This window comes from Amblyraja radiata, chromosome 3 (assembly GCF_010909765.2).
Source record: "Amblyraja radiata isolate CabotCenter1 chromosome 3, sAmbRad1.1.pri, whole genome shotgun sequence".
Classification (NCBI taxonomy): Eukaryota; Metazoa; Chordata; class Chondrichthyes; order Rajiformes; family Rajidae; genus Amblyraja; species Amblyraja radiata.
Window position 1 is genome coordinate 30,011,896 of NC_045958.1, and position 19,166 is coordinate 30,031,061.

The 19,166-nt window shown below is 43.0% G+C and overlaps 1 non-coding gene across 1 annotated transcript; it reads right to left on the reverse strand.

Moving 5' to 3' along the window:
* Positions 1-6,215: 6,215 nt before the first annotated feature.
* Positions 6,216-6,407, reverse strand: LOC116971630. The gene has a single exon (XR_004411524.1). It is a non-coding gene; the product is annotated as a U2 spliceosomal RNA (small nuclear RNA).
* Between the last annotated feature and the right edge of the window lie 12,759 nt (positions 6,408-19,166).

A 19,166-nucleotide genomic window follows, 5' to 3' on the forward strand; every position in this document is an offset into this window, starting at 1 on the left:
AGCAACATGGCAAAAACATCTCTGACACGCTTTACCCCCTTTCTTTGAGATTTTCTGGGAGCCATCTCTGCAAGTGTTCCTGTTAAAAAGATTATCCAACAATGACAATTAGGTGGGACGTCCTCGAAGGACACATGTTCCCTTGTCGATATTGAGACCACCTTTTTTACTCACCTTTTCTGTCCCCTCAGTCCAGCTTCCGGGTTCACCGTTCGCAGGAGTTCCGCAAGAGTTATTACGGATATCGCACTGGCCATTACGTCCATATAATGTTGCAATGCTCAACCACAAGTGTATAAGTCACTCTTGGAGAAATTCAAACTTTCTTGAATTTTCTCCTGAGTGACCAAGATACACGATTACCTGCCGTTAGCGCTACGGTGGTCCACGGTGGTCCACGAATGCCGTACTGTTATCGCACGAGGTTCCCACGATGTTAAACTCTGGTTAACTCTTGCGTCAAGTCGCCCCGTGAAAAGGCCGCTTTACCTGCCAGCGTCTCTGAACTCGGGTCAACCTGCCTGTTGGAGCTTCAGTGAAGTTCCATTTGCAAACCTGTCTGACCACATCTTCAGCCCCATGCTAGCCATTCCTTCAGCTGGTGTGATGTTAGGTAGCTGATGCTGCTGGCCAACTCCCCTTGTAGTGGCTTGCCCGTCCCCGAGGGAACAGAACATTTAGAGGCAAGAGCAGGCAGCTCTTCCCCATGCGACTCTCGCACATCATGCATTAAAGCATGGGATTCAGGCACATACTCATATTCAGAGTCAACTCCATACTGACCTCTGATATTCCCCTCATCCGAGTGGGAGAAATATTACAACCCTGAATCAGGTGTTTCCACAGGTGTATGACTCGAACTGCCTGTGCATGCCTCCGAAACACGGAGCATATTTTGTGCCACCATCTGATCCATCAGATGTTCCAATTGAGACAAAGGGCCAATCACATTTGCCATAGATGTGGGGACAGAATACTCTTGTCCCAAATCGTCTGACAGGACTTGTCTCACAGACATGGCTTTGGCTTTGCCCCGACTCGGGGTTGCCAAGCTGCTCCCTCTGGGAGCCGAATCGGAACTAGCTGTGCAGACCAGTTCTGCCAGCGACTCCGAAGAGGAAACGGATGGCCGTCGGCTTTCTGCACTGCCGCGGTCCTCTGCTGCTGGTATAAATCACTATTATTTATTGTACTTACCAGACAGGTTGCGCCTACTAGTGACTCCGAGTCCTTGCTCCCTTCTGGAGCCTCAACGGAGTATTTCATGGGAGGAAATAGAGCGCAACTCTGAACCAGGTGTTGCTTCCTCAGGCCTCTTGCCCCCATATGACCCGGTCGAGCCGGCATCATAATCGGAGTCACCTCTTTCCGATATTCCCCTCGACAGAGTGGGAGAAATACTGCAACCCTGCCAGGCGTTGCCACAGGCAAATGGCTGGAGCCGCCTGTTAATGCCTCCAGTAAACGGAACATAGTTTGTTCACATGATTAAAATGAAGCATATCCCCATTAGATCAGGGATTCGATTGCTTTATCGATATTCACATAGTTGGAGTCACTTATGACAACAGTCCCCTCTACTGAGCGGAAATTATCATGACGCAACCCTGAACCAGGTGTTGCTCCCACATGTGTCTAATAGACCCAGCACAAAATGCTTCCATAAGCCAGGAGCTCCTTTCTGGAGCCTCAATGGAGTTTCTTAGAGGAGGAAATAAAACACAACCCTGAACCAGGTGTTGCCTCCTCAGGCCTCTGGCTGACTCCCTTTCGGAGCATCATCCTGTACAGGCATTGCCCGTAAGATGCTCCGAACAGTCGCCTGCTCCAGTGGAGCCCCATTCTGCTACAATAGTCACAAACGTGATGGAGCGGCAACCACTATTATAAACTGCCCGCTCTATTTATACCTGACCTATAAATAGAGCATACGCTATACGCTGCTCTACAGAGTATGCTGAACCGACCTCAGCTGGACCAATATCACTGAACCAATATACTTCCTTGACTTAAAATAAAAAGAACTTTTGGAACAAATATATCAGAAGCCAATATCATGATTAAATGTCCAAATTCCACATTACCATATAACCACACAACAATTACAGCACGGAAACAGGCCATCTCGGACCTTCTAGTCCGTGCCGAACACTTACTCTCACCTAGTCCCATCTACCTGCACTCAGACCATAACCCTCCATTCCTTTCCCGTCCATATACCTATCCAATTTATTTTAAAATGATAAAATCGAACTCTCAATGGAAAAAGCTTATCTACGTCAACTCTGTCTATCCCTCTCATCATTTTAAAGACCTCTATCAAGTCCCCCCTTAATCTTCTGCGCTCCAAAGGATATAGACCTATCTTGTTCAACCTTTCTCTGTAACTTAGGTGCTGAAACGCAGGCAACATTCTAGTAAATCTCCTCTGTACTCTCTCTATTTTGTTGACATCTTTCCTATAATTTGGCGACCAAAATTGTACACCAGAACTCCGGAATTGGCCTCACCAATGCCTTGTACAATTTTAACATTACATCCCAACTTCTATACTCAATGCTCTGATTTATAAAGGCAAGCACACCAAAAGCTTTCTTTACCACCCTATCTACATGAGTTTCCACCTTCAGGGAACTATGCACAGTTATTCCTGGATCCCTCTGTTCAACTGCATTCCTCAATTCGCTACCATTTACCATGTACGTCCTATTTTGATTTGTCCTGCACAGAGAAAGGTTGAACAAGTTAGGTCTTTATTCTTTGGAGCGCAGAAGGTTAAGGGGGGACTTGATAGAGGTCTTTAAAATGATGAGAGGGATAGACAGAGTTGACGTGGATAAGCTTTTCCCATTGAGAGTAGGGAAGATTCAAACAAGAGGACATGACTTTAGAATTAAGGGACAGAAGTTTAGGGGTAACATGAGGGGGAATTTCTTTACTCAGAGAGTGGTAGCTGTGTGGAATGAGCTTCCAGTGGAAGTGGTGGAGGCAGGTTCGATTTTATCATTTAAAAATAAATTGGATAGGTATATGGATGGGAAAGGAATGGAGGGTTATGGTCTGAGTGCAGGTAGATGGGACTAGGGGAGAATAAGTGTGCGGCACGGACTAGAGATGGCCTGTTTCCAAGCTGTAATTGTTATATGGTTATATGATTATATAGCACCTCACACTTATCAGCATTAAACTCCATCTGCCATCTTTCAGCCCACTCTTCCAAATGGCCTAAATCTCTCTGTAGACTTTGAAAATCGACTTCATTATCCACAACACCACCTATCTTAGTATCATCTGCATACTTACTAATCCAATTTACCACACCATCATCGGATCATTGATGTATTTGACAAACAACAGTGGACTCAACATAGATCCCTGAGGCACCCCACTAGTCACCGGCCTCGAACCTGACAAACAGTTATTCTGAATCTCTCCACCCACTATCCCTCCCTCTCTGACTACATTTCACATCCCATCTTTCTTCCCTATCTGATTCCATCATCCGCACCCATTTATTTCCTTTGCTTAATGCCTCCAGCCTTGTCTCTATTAAATCTCCTCTTTATCTTCCAAAAGAAACCCAGCTTCTACGGTGGAATCTTATGACTACATTCCTAATCTTTGAAAACAAACTAGCAAATGTATTTTGTGTCATTCCTCGGATCTTCACATTCGTCCTAAAAATGTAAAGACCAGTATTGAATGCAATACTCCAGCTGTGGCTAACCAAAGATTCAACATTATTATTATACTACTTCATTTGTGTCTTTTGCTTTTATACACAAGATCTATTGTATACACAATTTTTCATGTGTACTTATTGATGACACATGTCCAGAAGCAATATCTTAATTTCTAGATAGTCCAGACTTAAAGCACTTACATATGATGAGCACTTTATATAATGTAAAATGAGTAATGAATAATAGTAAGATTAAACGAGAACTTACCAGTTTGAAGTTTGATCTGTATTTTATGAGGAGTTACGATGAGGGATTACGTGAAGAACCCGCTCAGTGCGCAGGCGCGGCATACTTCCAAGCAGCGGTGTGGAATCACAGATAGACACAGTTATTTGAAGTAAACATAGTAAAGATAAGGAGACATCAATTTATTAGTTTGATCCATATAATGAGGGTGGGAGCGGAGGGCACGTAATCCCTCATCGTAACTCCTCATAAAATACAGATCAAACTTCAAACTGGTAAGTTCTCATTTAATCTTACTATTTTACTTCGGAGTCACGTGAGTGACTACGTGAAGACTTCAAAGCTCTGTGATTTCAAACCGTGTAACAGTTCATACTTCACTCGCTGCCGAAGTTATTCGAGGGAGGAAGTATGTTATCGTAATCAACCATGAATCTATTTGTAAAAACAATAATGGTGTTATTAACAACAACAAGACCAATTGCTCCCCCGGGCTTAAATTATATATTTTTTGCAGATTCTTTTTCTGCAAACGATACAGGTTCTGTCAGTGGTTTGTTATAAAAGTTTGGAACGTATACTCCCTAGACCACCCTGCAGTAGCCAGGATGTGGTCCATAGGCTCGTCCATCCTCTTAGTTACTGACGTGGAAGCTGTCCTGGTGGAATAAGATTTTATACACGTTAGTATTTACTCCAGCAACTCCCAGTACCTGCTTGAGCCACTAGAGATAGTTTAGCTCGTCACCCGACCATGAGGTTTCCTGTGGCTGACCCATAAGGCTTTTTCCTCTCCCTCGGTATTCCTTATTGTGTCGATCTCTAAGTGGGTCATGACACATAAAACGTGGTTCAGGTGGGTATGCCCGGAATTTCATGACTGGACCTGATGTTCCTGGTCTGTTCTGTTTGGCCAACCCTTGAATGGGCATGTGACACTATCTGGTGTTATAACCATGTTGTCCCATCACAGTAGATGGGAGAGCTGGCTCTTTGTGTTGATGTAAGGCCACCAGCATGTCCATCTTCAGGGTAGGCTGTTTCAGGGTGAGTGACCTGGCTGGTGATCATCCCCTAAGGTATGTCAGGATTTCACTGACATCCCAATTTGGGTGTACCTATTTCTGGGGAATGGATTGATATACCTCTCCTGTATCTGATCACCAGTGAGCGGTACCCAAGTTGAGTAGGCTAACAGAACATGTCCTTCATTGTGATGAAGACCTGCCAGGAGCTCCAGTACAGTTTTTTGTTATAGTTGAATGTGTAATTCCTGTTTTGGAAAACAGTGTACCATTTCTTGATGCTCCTCAGGTATGTTCCCTAGGATATGCGACGGAATGCTGTCATCAGGTTGATAGTGCTGCTGATCCAAGCACAGCAATGGTCTTCCCAATTCTGCAATTCTTTTAATGACCATGTCGAGGATCACTGGGAACCATGCTTGTGGACTTGGTCCACTGTAATTTGCGTAGTACCCGACTGATGAAGCCGTAGTACCTATTGAAGAGGTAGAAGGAAAGGAAAACATAGAGATTAGGTTCCCCCCACCCCTCAATACGCGGGAATGTCTCCATTGCCGCTGCCTTGAGATTGGTTTCATGTGACGTAAGTTAGTACGTGGTGATTTAATTGGATATAAGGAATCGATATCTGGTGTCCATATTGCTTAGTAATTTCAGCAAATATTTTTGGTTTAAATGTATGTTTACAGTATTTAGCTCACCTGATAGGTGAGTTACTGATGGTCAAACATGTTTGACGACATACGGTTTCCAATTGTTAATAAATTGTCACCTAATATCGATGTTCTCCGCCCAAGTGGTTTGGTATATGCCACCACTGTGATGTTGTTATCTTATAAACGAACATGCAAATTTGGTGGATTACTGAGCAAGTGCTTCACTAGAATTAAGTAAGTTAATATATAACATGTTTAAGTCAATTCATATTGGCATTAAGTATTACAAGCTCAGTAACACATCAGGACACATAAGATGTTACTCAAAACAGGTGGAAGTGTACAACCATAATCCTTCCTGCTGATAAATTCCATGATAGCACTACAGATTAATCCATTTGCCCCCATATTACAGGTATGGAGATAGTTTTGAACACTAGTATCTCAGCTCATAGGAAAGGTACAAAGTTCAGTAGCTGGTAATGCTGCTATATCCCAATTACTTTGCCACGTAGTTGATTGGTGGTTAATGCACCATGACTGATAGTCTTAATGAATACCAGATAACAAAGTTGTGGATGGTCAACGTAAATATCTGGATATATATTGTGTGCACCGTTCCCAGAGGCACTGCAATACTGGGTCGATGCGTGGAGTGGACGGAGCAAGCCCCTATTCCATCTCCCTGTTCCAAAATTCAATTTAATATATGGTCCCTAGATAAGGGACGTATCAGATTATTAAACTGATAAGAACAGATACTACACTTGATCTTAGCCAAAAGGCCGAGAAGCGATGCAGCTAAAGCTGTATCCAAGGATAGTTTGTCGTTAATATATAGACATGCCATGACGGAATGTTTCTAAGTGTCAGGGCTAGTTGATTCTGGATAACTTTGATTTAAATGCCGCAACGCTCATCATGGTTACTCCATCCAGGTAATTGCGGTATATCCGAAACTTATATGAGAAGGTACTGAATAGTGTGCATCTTCAAGGTCGATGTCTACCATAAAGTATCCTTGGATCCATGGTAGTAGTTACAAATCCCATGAATGGGTATACCTGGTGAAATACTCAAGTGGTTTATCAACGATGGTGCGACATTCACCATCGTGGGAGGGTAGACCCCTTGGGGTGCTTGCTGAATTGGTGGCAAGATATTAATTCTATTCCCCTTGTATTTATTTTTTGGTATATAACTACCAAGAGTGATAGCTTCCTAACCAGGCGTGATTCACCCACCCCTTGTTAGTACAACCCTTAACCTTTATGTGATGGTAGGAACCATACTTATCTGTCTTCATTGTTGTTTTCTTCGGTTTCTGGTTCCTTGTTCTTGTAGGGACGATGTTTGTTGGGGGGTGGCGCATTTTCCCTGGGGCCTGCTCTGGGCCGTGGCCTAAAATGCTACGGGTTTGGCATGCAGGCCCCGAGCTTTCACCAGTACCATGAGGTAGACGCACCTGGTGGACACGTAGAGGTACTGCTGTCTGGTTTAGTGTGGTGCTCATTCCAGACTCTGCCCTCTTGTGCCGAATAGTTTGAACACTTCGTCCAGTTTTTTAGGACTGGTTTGGTAAGTGCCAGGTAGCAGGATCTGTGCTTGTGAGGTCTGCGTTCTCATAGTCCTGTTAATTTCATAGATTGAGGGCAGGTTTGTGAGTTCATTTGAGAAGTTATGAGGTATACCGTTGAACAGTAGGGTCAGGTGTTTTGCCATACTACCCTGCCCTTCTGGAATGAGCAGGTGGACATGATAACCGACGTCAGGGTACCAAATGCATTTTTAAAATATTTAGGTTAAATGCGCTGCTCAATGTATCCCCCAATAATGGCGGGCACTTTGAGTAAATGCAATTTAGGGGAGGCGTGATAAAACCAACGCCTCATGGCTACCTGTCTTGGAAAGGTTTTTTGGAAAAGACAGGTAGTAAGCTGGCCATCAGTTGAGACTGAAAAGCCATCTCGCTAGTGGTGGAGCCACATAGCGGCCACACCCAGCAGCTCTTCCTGATCCTGTACCTCAAGCATACTCCCGATATTGTTCAGCCAGTGACCCCTCTTCATGACCAGCCCAGCCACTGGTCACCCCAAAGCTAACCACACTAAGGAGAAAGCGATGGGCAGTGCCTAGGCACTGTGGAGGGTATGCCTGAACCCTCCAGCGAGACTGCCCCTCACGTAGCGTGTCTCGCAGGAGCTCCTGCTCCAGGATCCGCTCCAGCGGCTCAGGCGGCTGTCTCTCTCCCATGCGGGTAGAGAGACGTCCCCTCCGACAAGTCGGAAGCCACCGGCCGGATGCCTCTTCGGATGGCTGAACATCCAGCCCGCAGCTCAGGCACTAGCGGGACTGGCCTCGGCGCGGTGTGGGGATAGCGGAACGCCCGGTAAATGTTCCTACCGCCTTCTTCTAGAGCTTTTGTGCCTTGTAGTAGCAAGAGCGCCCCTCTAGCAGCGCGTCTCGCAGGCACCTGCACCGAGAGCCGCTCCAGCAGCTCAGGCGGCTCTCTCTCCCCCCGTGCGGGTAGGAGAGACGTCCCGTCCCAAATCGGGAACACCTGCCGGATGCCTCTTCGGGTGGCTATACATCCAGCCCGCTATCGGGCTGGGCTCGGCACGGTGTCGGGGAATTGCGGAACACCGGGTCGCTCCTACCGCCTGTTGCTGCCCCCCTCTCCGACGGAATCCGTTCCTCCTCGAACGGGGGACAGTTTTGTTCCAGAGCCTTTTTCTCTGCCTGTAAAACACAAGCAGAAAAAGGGGCTCCCCTGTAAAAGAAACCCGACCTCAGGGTACTCACCTGACGGTCCGTTTCATTCTGTTGCGGGAGCGCCTAACTCCCGCTGCTGCTGTTGCACTGCTGGCGTAATGCCGCGCCTGCGCACTGAGCGGGTTCTTCACGTAGTCACTCACGTGACTCCGAAGTAAAATCATATAATTAGTCCGTAGCTTTCTCATAGTAAACTTAATGGGCCTGTCCCACTTAGGCAATTTTTCAGCAGACTGCCAGCGACTGTCAAGTTGCCGGCAGTTGCCTGAAAAACCGGTAACTGGAACGGTAACTGTCAGAGTGGAACACACACACACACACACAAACACATCGCAAAGGCGGGGGCCAGGGCAAGTGGGGGAGCGCTGTCTAAAAAATTCCCACGGTGCAAAGCCAAGGTGATACAGACACACACCGCGATGAACAGGAAGGTTGGCGCTGTAATTACGACAGCTAAAGCACATTGTACAGTAAGAATAGGGGAGAAGGAGACAACTTTTAAGAAGCCAGAGATACACGGCTGTGAAGTTTGGCGGACATTTAACATTACCGGTCGGTTCCTTAGTTCTGAAAATTACTGTTAACCTATTTCTTCCCCCAATGAGCCAATGAAATTCACCGGTCAGCACTGGCTCCAACCTACGAGTACCTCCGTGAACCTTCGACCTCCTGGCAACCCACTAGGACCTCCTTGCGACCCACCTACGGCTCGAGAATTCTCGCTAATCTCCATGGTGACTTCATTCTAGTCGCCGCTAATCTTTCAACATGTTCAACATCTCCGGCAACCACCCGCGAACATGTGGCGACCATGTGGCGACTGCAAACTCTCCTGCAGTTGCCTAAAAGTCACCTAAGTTGGACAGGCCTATTAAGATACCTCAAAAGGAAAAGTGCAGACTTGTCACATAATAGAAGATCATGCTTGTAAGCTTATAAACAGTAATGTGTGTTAATTGGATCAACGATTAAGCTTTTTTGATCATGCATATAAATTGGATATTTTTATCAGAAAGGTTTTTGTAACCAGGTTTAATTGCTGCACCAGAATTATTGAAGCATTGACACAGCAGCAGACATTTTTGACAGTAGACCAAGAGAATTGGTAATAATTAACAATCTTCAATGCTAGTTAATTCAGAAGCTTTATCTAAAATTTCTCATTGGGCTTGTATAAACAGATCCATTGGCTAATAATTTAGTCCAGATGCAGCAGAGCTTCAATCCCTTCCCCTATTTCAGCTCATTTTAATAAATGACCAACTGAGCTATTAGCAGTGCCACTGGAGAAGCAGTGTGCAATCTATTCCCTAAGTTGTAAAGAGCTGCTGATAAATTGTGATGGAGGACAGATTCAAACATATATGTTGTATGAAAAGAACAGAGAGAAAGAGGTTCTATCTTGAAGAAGCTATTTGTAAATTGAATTGTAGCCAAGGTGCCAATAACCTTATTTGATAAGTGTAAGAAGGAACTGCAGATGCTGGTTTAAACCAAAAATGAGGCCATAAATGCTCACTACCTTTAGTGTAAATTGGACAGCAATTAACAATGATCATCCTGAGCAATTCAACATGGATATTAAGAATGCACAATACGATTTGCCCTTCTTGACCACAAGCTGTGCTATAAAGTTATGTTCCTGAGAAACCGCTCTTTGAGACATATGGAAATATAGTCATAGAACATGGAACACAATTCCTCAGATGCTTTTGAAGATAACTTTACAACATTGAGGGGGTTGCAAGAGAGTTTGCCACATCCAAATTTGGTGCCAGCTGGCCAATTCAGTGTTATTCTTCCTCTGTTGGAACAAAGCAATAATTTTTCATCAAAGTGGTCTGTAAATTGTGGCGGCGCAGTGGCTCAACAATAGAGTTGCTGCCTTATAGCACCAGAGACTTGGGTTCAATCCTGACTACGGATGCTGTCTGTGCATCCCCATGACTGTATGGATGCTCCGGTTTCCTCCCACACTCCAAAGATGTACAGGTTTGTTAATTGGCTTTGGTAAAGATTGTAAATTATCCCTAATGTGCAGGATAGAGCTATTGTATGAGGATGTATGAGATTTGTCTGTGGGCCAAATGGCTTGTTTCTGCACTGTATCTCTAAACTAAACTAAACTGTATAGAGCACACAACACATGGAATGGTTCTGGAGTCACACAGAGGCCCGGATGGATAAGAATTGCACATATCCTCCCCTAAAGGGTACTACTTCAGACTCTGAAGAAGGGTTCCAACCCTTAACATCACCTATTCCTTTTCTCCAGAGATGCTGCCTGACCAACTGAGTTACTCCAGCTTTTAGTGTCTAACTTTGGAATGAACCAGATGGGTTTTATTTGAACACAGGCTGATATTTTTGGGGTTGTTATTGCTGAGGTAGGTTATTAAGGGATATGGGGAAAAAGCAGGAATGGGGTACTCATTTTGGATGATCCGCCATGATCATATTGAGTGACGGTGCTGGCTCGAAGGTCCGAATGGCCTCCTCCTGCACCTATTTTTTTTATGTTTCTATTATCTCAGTTATCATGCTGCATTTATATTCTGCAGTGGGATTTGAACTCATGTTTCTTAATAGGTTAACCTGAGCCATTGGTTTATTAATAAAGTAACATGATCAATGCATCACCATCATGCCTTTGCATGCTTCAGCAGCGTGAATGCCACAGGCAAAATTCAGGCCATTTCTGACTATCGTGCAAAGTATATAAAGAGTTTTAGTTTCTCTTTCAAAACAAGAGGATGCTTAGCTTTCTGTTTGGAGTAAAAATCCTGTCAATTAATAACATTATAAGATAGGCAACATTCACATTATGCGAATTTCTGATGGGCAAGAATCTTTGCAGTGTGTGCAGTAGAAGCATTAATGGATTTGCATTTGAATGATATAAGTTCGCTTGTTTTTAACCTGTCTGCACGTCATTAGGCATTTTTAACTGTGGCAGAGATATACGTCAAGGCATAAATACTGACAGAGGAAAATCAAAACAAAGTGAAAATGAGAAATTTGAATGTATAGAAGTATAAATTACCTCAAATTACATTGAATTTTGTTAGCACAGACAACAAGCCATTTGCCCCAACAGGTTCAGAATGAGGTGAATTTGTTATTTAGGGACGATTGAGATGTTGTGGTGTCGCTGTTTACTCAGCAACACTCAAGGAGAGGAGACCTTGTCAGCAGTACAGCATTTGATAAAAAAGTAATGAATGTGAAATGAAGTCATTGCTGCTTCAATATGATTGATAACAATAATGGCCCATGTGTATTTTACCTTGACATACTGAGGATCAGCTAGACTACTGACAGTGCTGAACTTTGATCCTGGCCTTCAACTCACCAGCTTATCCTCACTTTGACAGCAGAGTGCACAGACTTATCCATTCGAGGTTAATGAAGATATAAAATGCATGACATAATATGGGAGGACAGAAAGATATTTGCACCAAAGTAATCAAAAATATATCACGATTATTGCAGTAATGGCCTGCACATTTGCAAGCTAATCATTTTTTTGAGAGAAAGAAAATGGCTGTGCTTTACTGCTGTGCAAAATTTGTGCTTTTGATATTCCTGTCATGACTCCGAACAGTATTAGAAATCTGCTTGCTTAGGAGATTTTTTTTCCAGCAATTTCACCTGCATATTAAGTAAACCACACTGTAAAACACAGCATGGATCATCGAAAGATAAGCATTTCTTTTTAAGAACAAGGAGGAACAAGTATTTTCTTATCTTTTTCATCGCTACTGTGTAATTTATGGACATTAAGAAGAACCTTCAATCTTCAAAGGCAAAAATCAATATTAATCCACTTTCTCTTGCAATAGAGGGATGTGAGTTGGGAAAGTGTCAAGAGATGCAGGGAATCTGCAAATTCAGAATGGTCAAAGAGTTAGTAAAATAAGGCATGAGTTTATTTGATATGCAAAATTAGTTCTGTCACGATAAAATTCTGCAGAAAACAAAATTTAAACAGAAATCATTGTTTCTACAGTTATTTCCTGTCAATGTTCTGTCATAATTATTTAATCGGCTCCTGAATGCAAAAGGCAGTTAAAATATGTGTGGTGCTTGGAGAGGTGTTAATCTGAGCAGCATATTTTATTCAAGAAAAATAAATTTTTCATCAGCCTTTCACTTTCAACTACTGATTGTACAGCATCGAGCGAATGAAAAAATATATATAAATCCACCAGCTGGCTTCTGAATAAGATTGAAAAAATAATTGATAAAATAATTCATTTTTATTTTTCTTGACATCTTCTCAATATGTCATTAAATTTGGACTTTTTTTGCATTTTTTAGTCGACTGCGAGTCTTTTATGAAAAAAAGAAATCTTCGAGATGTGTCACATCAAACTGTTTTTGAAAAAAAATGGGTCACCTTTCATTTATGAGTGTATGCATGCATGCATGAATAAATCTGCCCAGATTAAAAAAAAACCTTGAACCAAATCATAGCCTCAAAAATGATTGGTAGGGGGAACAGTCTGAATCCAAACTGTGAACAAACAACTGCCAGACCACAGTCCTTTTGTCAGGACCTGACAAGTGGATCAATAAAAACACAGAGAAAGTTCAATAGGAACAGACAACAGTAATCTGGCTGGCTTTTCAGAGACTGCAAAACCCTGGAACGGCCTCCCCTGGTTCATTTCTTCAAGCCCCTTCAGGCTATCACCTTTATTCACCCTGTTAATTAAAAACTGCCTCCTGCTAAAGTTTGTTGGCAGACATTTTCCTGGTGTCAAGCATTCTCCTGGCTGCTGCGAGACAAAACTAGACGAGGGAGAATTCTGAAACTGTGAGGCCAAAATAAAACAGAGCCAAAATCACATCTTATTGCTTTTGGTCATCAATCAGCAACTGCAAATTCTTAACATGACTTCATCTTTCTGCAGCCTCCACCTCCCCCTCCCCCTCCCCTCCCCCCCAACCAAACAAATCAAAATGTGAATTATATATTATGGTACATTCTTAGACGAGTTCTCTTTTGTTCCCTTGGCAGCAGAGAACACCTTGAGACCACCTTCCGTAGCGTAGAGAAGAAAAGGATTTATTTCTCTCTCTCAGCGGCTGTGGCAGTGATTAGAATTTTAATTGTTTGGCACAGAGTGGAGAAAATCATTGAAATGCCATAAAAGATTCACAATGGCAGCGAGATGAAGGGTGTGCTGATGCAGGTTCACAGGCTGATTATTACATTAGTAATTCTGGATGAACATTAAGTCCAATCGATTTGCACTGAATGCCGCTCAAAAATAAAAACCCAAGCCAAAATGTGTTTGCCACAGCATGCGCTGTCTAAGCTTTAGAAGTGACAGCATAACCTTTACTTGATTTTTTAAAATGCAAAACGGGATACCTATGTGATCTCAACAAAGTCATTTTCATACCAATAATCAACTGCGTAATTGCTGAGCCCAGACGCAGATTTTAATTGCATTTTGTTGATTATTTTCTCTCGTGTGAATGGCATATTAAACATTAACAGCCTCTGCAAGTTATTAAATGCTATGAAAATTGAATGGCCCGGGAACTCAGTCACGTAACATTGTATTTCTCATTGCTGTGCAACTGAGCACCACTTATTTCCCAAATTCGAAACGATAGGCTGAATATAATGAATAGAAGCAAGAACAGGCCATTCAGTCCTTCATGCTGGATCTACCATTCAGTATAATCATTGCAGATAAGAAATTTAGCCACAGAGGGTGGCTATTCAGCCCTTTGTGTCCTTATCAGTCAAAAATAAGCTACTTTAGTCTTGTCTAAATTCTTCAACTGCGGCCTGCGTGTTTAGGTATAGGTTTATTATTGTCATGTGTACCGAGGTACTGTGAAAATCATTGTTTTGTGGGCCATCCAATCTGAGAGAGGGGGAGGGAGAGAGGTGGGAGGCATATAAGAGAAATAAGGATATCATTAAAATAAGGCCATTTAGAAAATAAATGATGAAAAACCTCCCCTTAGGGCATGGTGAATCTTTGGAATTTCGTTATGTTTATTCTACTTCTATGTTTATCCTGTAGGGCTGCAGAGACTACAGTAGAATACAGCAGAGAGCATATTGACTGGTTGCATCACAGCTTGGTCCGACAACCCGACAAAACTGGTGAACACTGACCTCCCCGCCATTGATGGGATCTACAGGAGTCGCTCCCTCAAAAAGGCAGCCTACATCATCAGAGGCCCACACCACCCTGGCCATACTATCATTTCAGTCCTGCTATCGGAAATAAAGTAAAAAGGCCAGAAAACTTTAACATCCAAGTTCTGGAGCAGCTTGTTCCCTACAACCATCTTGCTGGTTTAAACCGAAGATAGACAGAAAATGCTGGTGTAACTCAGCGGGCAGGCAGCATCTCTGGATAGAAGGAATGGGGGACGTTTTGGGTTGAGACCCTATCCAGAGATGCTGCCTGTCCCGCTGAGCTACTCCAGCATTTTCTGTCTTTCTAGCTATTAAACACTACAACCTCCAAATAAGCTCCACACTGTATTGACTTGGTGACATTGTTTTGTCTTTGCACTACTTGTATATATATATATATTGTGTTTACAGTGCACTAGGTTTATATATAACTGTTATGCTGCTGCAAGTAAGATTTTAATTGTTCCATTTCAGGACATATGACAACAAAACACTCTTGACTTGACCATTGTGTTCAAGACAGAAATCAATAGAATTTTGGATACTAAACGAATCAAGGTCCATGGTAATAGGACAGGAAAAGAATGTTAAGATAGAAGTTCACCCATGGTCTTCTTCAATAGCAGAGCATCCTTCACGGTCAAATTGCCTTTTCATGTTCCAATTATTTTTGTTCTTATGTTAAAGCCTCAATCGACATCCGGAGGCTGCAGTGAATCGTCCGATCAGCTGAAAAGGTTATTGGCTGCAATCTTCCCTCCATTGACAAACTGTACACTGCAAGGGCCAGGAAGCGAGCAGGTAAGATTGTCTCTGATCCCTCTCACCCTGGCCACAAACTCTTTGAATCACTTCCCTCTGGAAGGCAACTCCGGACTGTCAAAGCTGCCACAGCCAGACATAAAACCAGCTTTTTTTTAATGACTAGTAACTCTACTAAATAACCAAAAATCTATAGCCTTCTTTTGCTCTGGCATTTTATTTAATTCACATGTTTAATCAATAATGTTTTATTATTAATGTTTAATGTTTTATGTATCATTCCGAACTGTCGCTGTATGTCATGTTGTCACTTGCGGGCGGAGTACCAAGGCAAATTCCTTGTATGTGAATATTTGGCCAATAAACGTATTCATTTATTCATTCATTCAATCTCTCTGGTCCTCCAACCAATCATTTTAACTTTGTCTCTTGGCTTTTAATCTCTTTGCTATGGAAAGTTGGCCCTTCCTCACCAACCTGCCTTAGTCTCTATTATTTTCACAACATCTTCCTTTTTATCCTTGTTCTTTTCTAAGAAGGCAATTTCAGTAAAGCCAGCCTTTCCTCTGCACTGACATTTCCAGCCAGGCAAGATTCTTGAAGTTTTCTTCAGCATAGAATCGAATGCTCTCTGGCCTTGCTGCTAGTGGTTACCAAAACCTCACGCAGTACTCTAGTTGTGACATAACCAGTTCCTTCAGTCGTTGTAACATGGCCTTTTTGCTCACACGTTCTTTTCTTGGCCAATAAAGGCAAACATTTTGTGAGATTCCATGAACACGTTGTCTAGCTGGCCTGTCATCAGGTCAGAACCCTTCTTCAGGTCAAAATGTAGAAACAAAGAACTGCAGATGTTGGTTTTCCTGAAGTAGGGTCCCGAAACGTCACCTATCCATGTTCTCCAGGGATGCTGTCTGACCTGCTGAGCTGCTCCAGCATTTTGTGTCTTTCCTTTACAAATATATTACCTCACATTTCTCTGGATTGAAATGCAATTCCCACTACTCTGCCCACATTATTACTACTGTCCTCTGTATCCTGGCTATCAATGCCAGTCATAATAAACCATTTATTATATTATTCTTATCTCCATTAATCTCACTTTTACATAAATAATTCTACAGTTTTTTTTCAGAGGAATTACTGTACAATTAATTCCTGCAGTGAGTTTAATCGACATGCTTACTGCTCTGTGGGAAAATTCTAATCATGTTTTTGGTTTGACTGTTAATTTTTTCTTCATGTCTTTAAACCATTGCCAGTTCCTTCAATGTGCCAAAATTAAACAGTAACCACTGTTAAAATCTCAAGTTAAACACAGGTTAGTATCTGTGTCAGAAATAAGCATGTACTAGATTGTTCCAGCACCTTTATTAAAATAATACGTTCTGCAAGTTGATTATATAGACTGTCACAAAGTACTAAGATACATGCTGGCATTTTCTGAAAAAAGAAAAAAAGGAATACATTTAAGAGCTCTGCATATTTATGGAAAAGTGCACGGTTAAAGGTTATATCAGTTAATCTTGGAAAAAATTATTAAATAGTTGCAAATCCTGAAAATCAAGATAAAAATAAGAAAAAGCAAACATCACTGGAAATACAGTGCAAGTTAGACGGCATCGGAAAAAGAGAGAACCTGAATCATTAACTCTGATTCTCTCTACATAAATACTGCCTGGCCTGTTGAGTATTTCTTATATTTTCAATTTTTTTAAATAATAGCTTAGTACTAGACTAAGTGGGTCCCGTTGGGCCCCATGTTCACAGGGGAGGGCTGGTCCCACAACGCAATATTCCACCTCTCCACCAATTCCAATATTGGTGGCCAGTGGGGGGGCTTTCTGGAGCGCTAGTATGGGTGTTGTGGGCCAAAGGGACTTGTTTCCAGACGGTTAGTATGGACATTGTGGGGTGAATGGATTCTTGTGCCTGCAGCTCAGTCACTCAGGCCTGGTAGGCTGGTAGCTCAGTCACTCAGGCCTGGTGGGCTAGCAGCTCAGTCACTCAGGGCTGGTGGGCTTGCAGCTCTGTCACTCAGGGCTGTTGGGTGGGCAGCTCAGTCACTCGGGGATGGTGGGCTGGCAGCTCAGTCACTCAGGGCTGGTGGGCTGGCAGCTCAGTCACTCAGGGCTGGTGGGCTGGCAGATCAGTCACTCAGAGCTGGTGGGTTGGCAGTTCACTCACTGCTATTCCTTGAAATTCCATTTCAAGCAGAGTGCAGGCCACCAAATTTGATTTCATAGCATTTCAGGCAGAGTGCAGGCCACCAAACTCGATTTCACTGCATTTCAGGCAGAGTGCAGGCCACCAAACTCATTTGTATAGCCTTTTAGGTCGAGTGCAGGCCACCAAACTCGATTTCACAGCATTTCAGGCAGAGTACAGGCCACCAAACTCAATTTCACTGCATTTCAGGCAGATTGCAGGCCACCAAACGCGATTTCACAGCATTTAAGGCAGAGTGCAGGCCACCAAACTCGATTTCACAGCATTTAAGGCAGAGTGCAGGCCACCAAACTCGATTTCATAGCATTTCAGGCAGAGTGCAGGCCACCAAACTCGATTTCACAGCATTTCAGGCAGTGCAGGCCACCAAACCCGGTTTCACAGCATTTCAGGCAGAGTGCATGCCACCAAATTCAATTTCGTAGCATAACAAGCAGAGTGCAGGTCACCAAATTGCCCAACAGCTCATTGCATTGTCATTAAGGGCTATCAAATAATTTATTCCATGTAGATTGCAGACTCACAGTTCAGGTGATTCACACCTTAGAATCACAGTTAAGGACTCTCCCTCACAATCTTCCAGAGTGACTGTCTCACGTCCAGGCATCCGAGGTTTTATTGTCCAGCCCCCCCAAAAGGGGCGTTACCTTCATCGTGGTGATTGACAGGCGAGAGGACCAATCAGCTGATCTCAAGATATTTTAAACACTCATAACATTTTTAGTTTTCATCGTTCGGAAAAATCCTCAGGGCTGCCTCAACGGAGGAGGAATGTGAGTAAGATGGCCAAAAATCATAGCGATATATGGTAGCGTCTTTTCTAAAATCAATATACAGCTCAGACACGAAGTGGTCAAGATGAGACTTTTAGTTATATAGATAGTTTGTGGAACTCATAGACTCTGGAGTCATAAACGTATGCAGCATGGAAACAGCCCCTTCGGCTCAACCCATCCATGCTGATTCAGTTGCTTAACTGAACGAGCCCCATTTGCCTAGTTCTGGCCATTTCCCTCTAAACCTTTCCTGCCCATTCACCTGCCTAAGTGTTTTGAAATGTCACATTCGTACGTATCTCTACAACCTCTTCTGGCAGTTCATTACATGCCAGAAACTTAGTATGCACCACCTACCGTGTGGAAAATAAAATTGCTCCTCGGATTTCTTTTAAATCTTTTCACCTCACCCGAAACCTATACCCTTGATTCTTGATTATCTTACCATGTGAATCCTCCCCATATCTATGCATAGGTCTCCCATAATCTTTGGAAAAAATCCCAGTCTCTTCAGTCTTTCCTTCTAACTCAAGCCCTCTAATCCCAATAACATCCTTGTGAATGTTTTCTGCACCATTTCCCTCTTAATATATCCTTCCTATCACTAGGGGACTAGAACTGTGCATAATAATCCATGTGTGGCCTCACCAACTTCCTGTGCAGTTGTAACATGATGTCCTGGCTCTTGTACTGAATTTCCTAATCGATGAGGGCAAGTATGTCAAATGAGTTCTTCACCAGCCTGTCTACCATTATTTTACCACTTCCAGGATACAATGTACGTTTCCTTCAGTATGTTTGTTCTACAGCACGCTCCAGTTCCCTGCAATTTACTGGTTAAGTCTTGT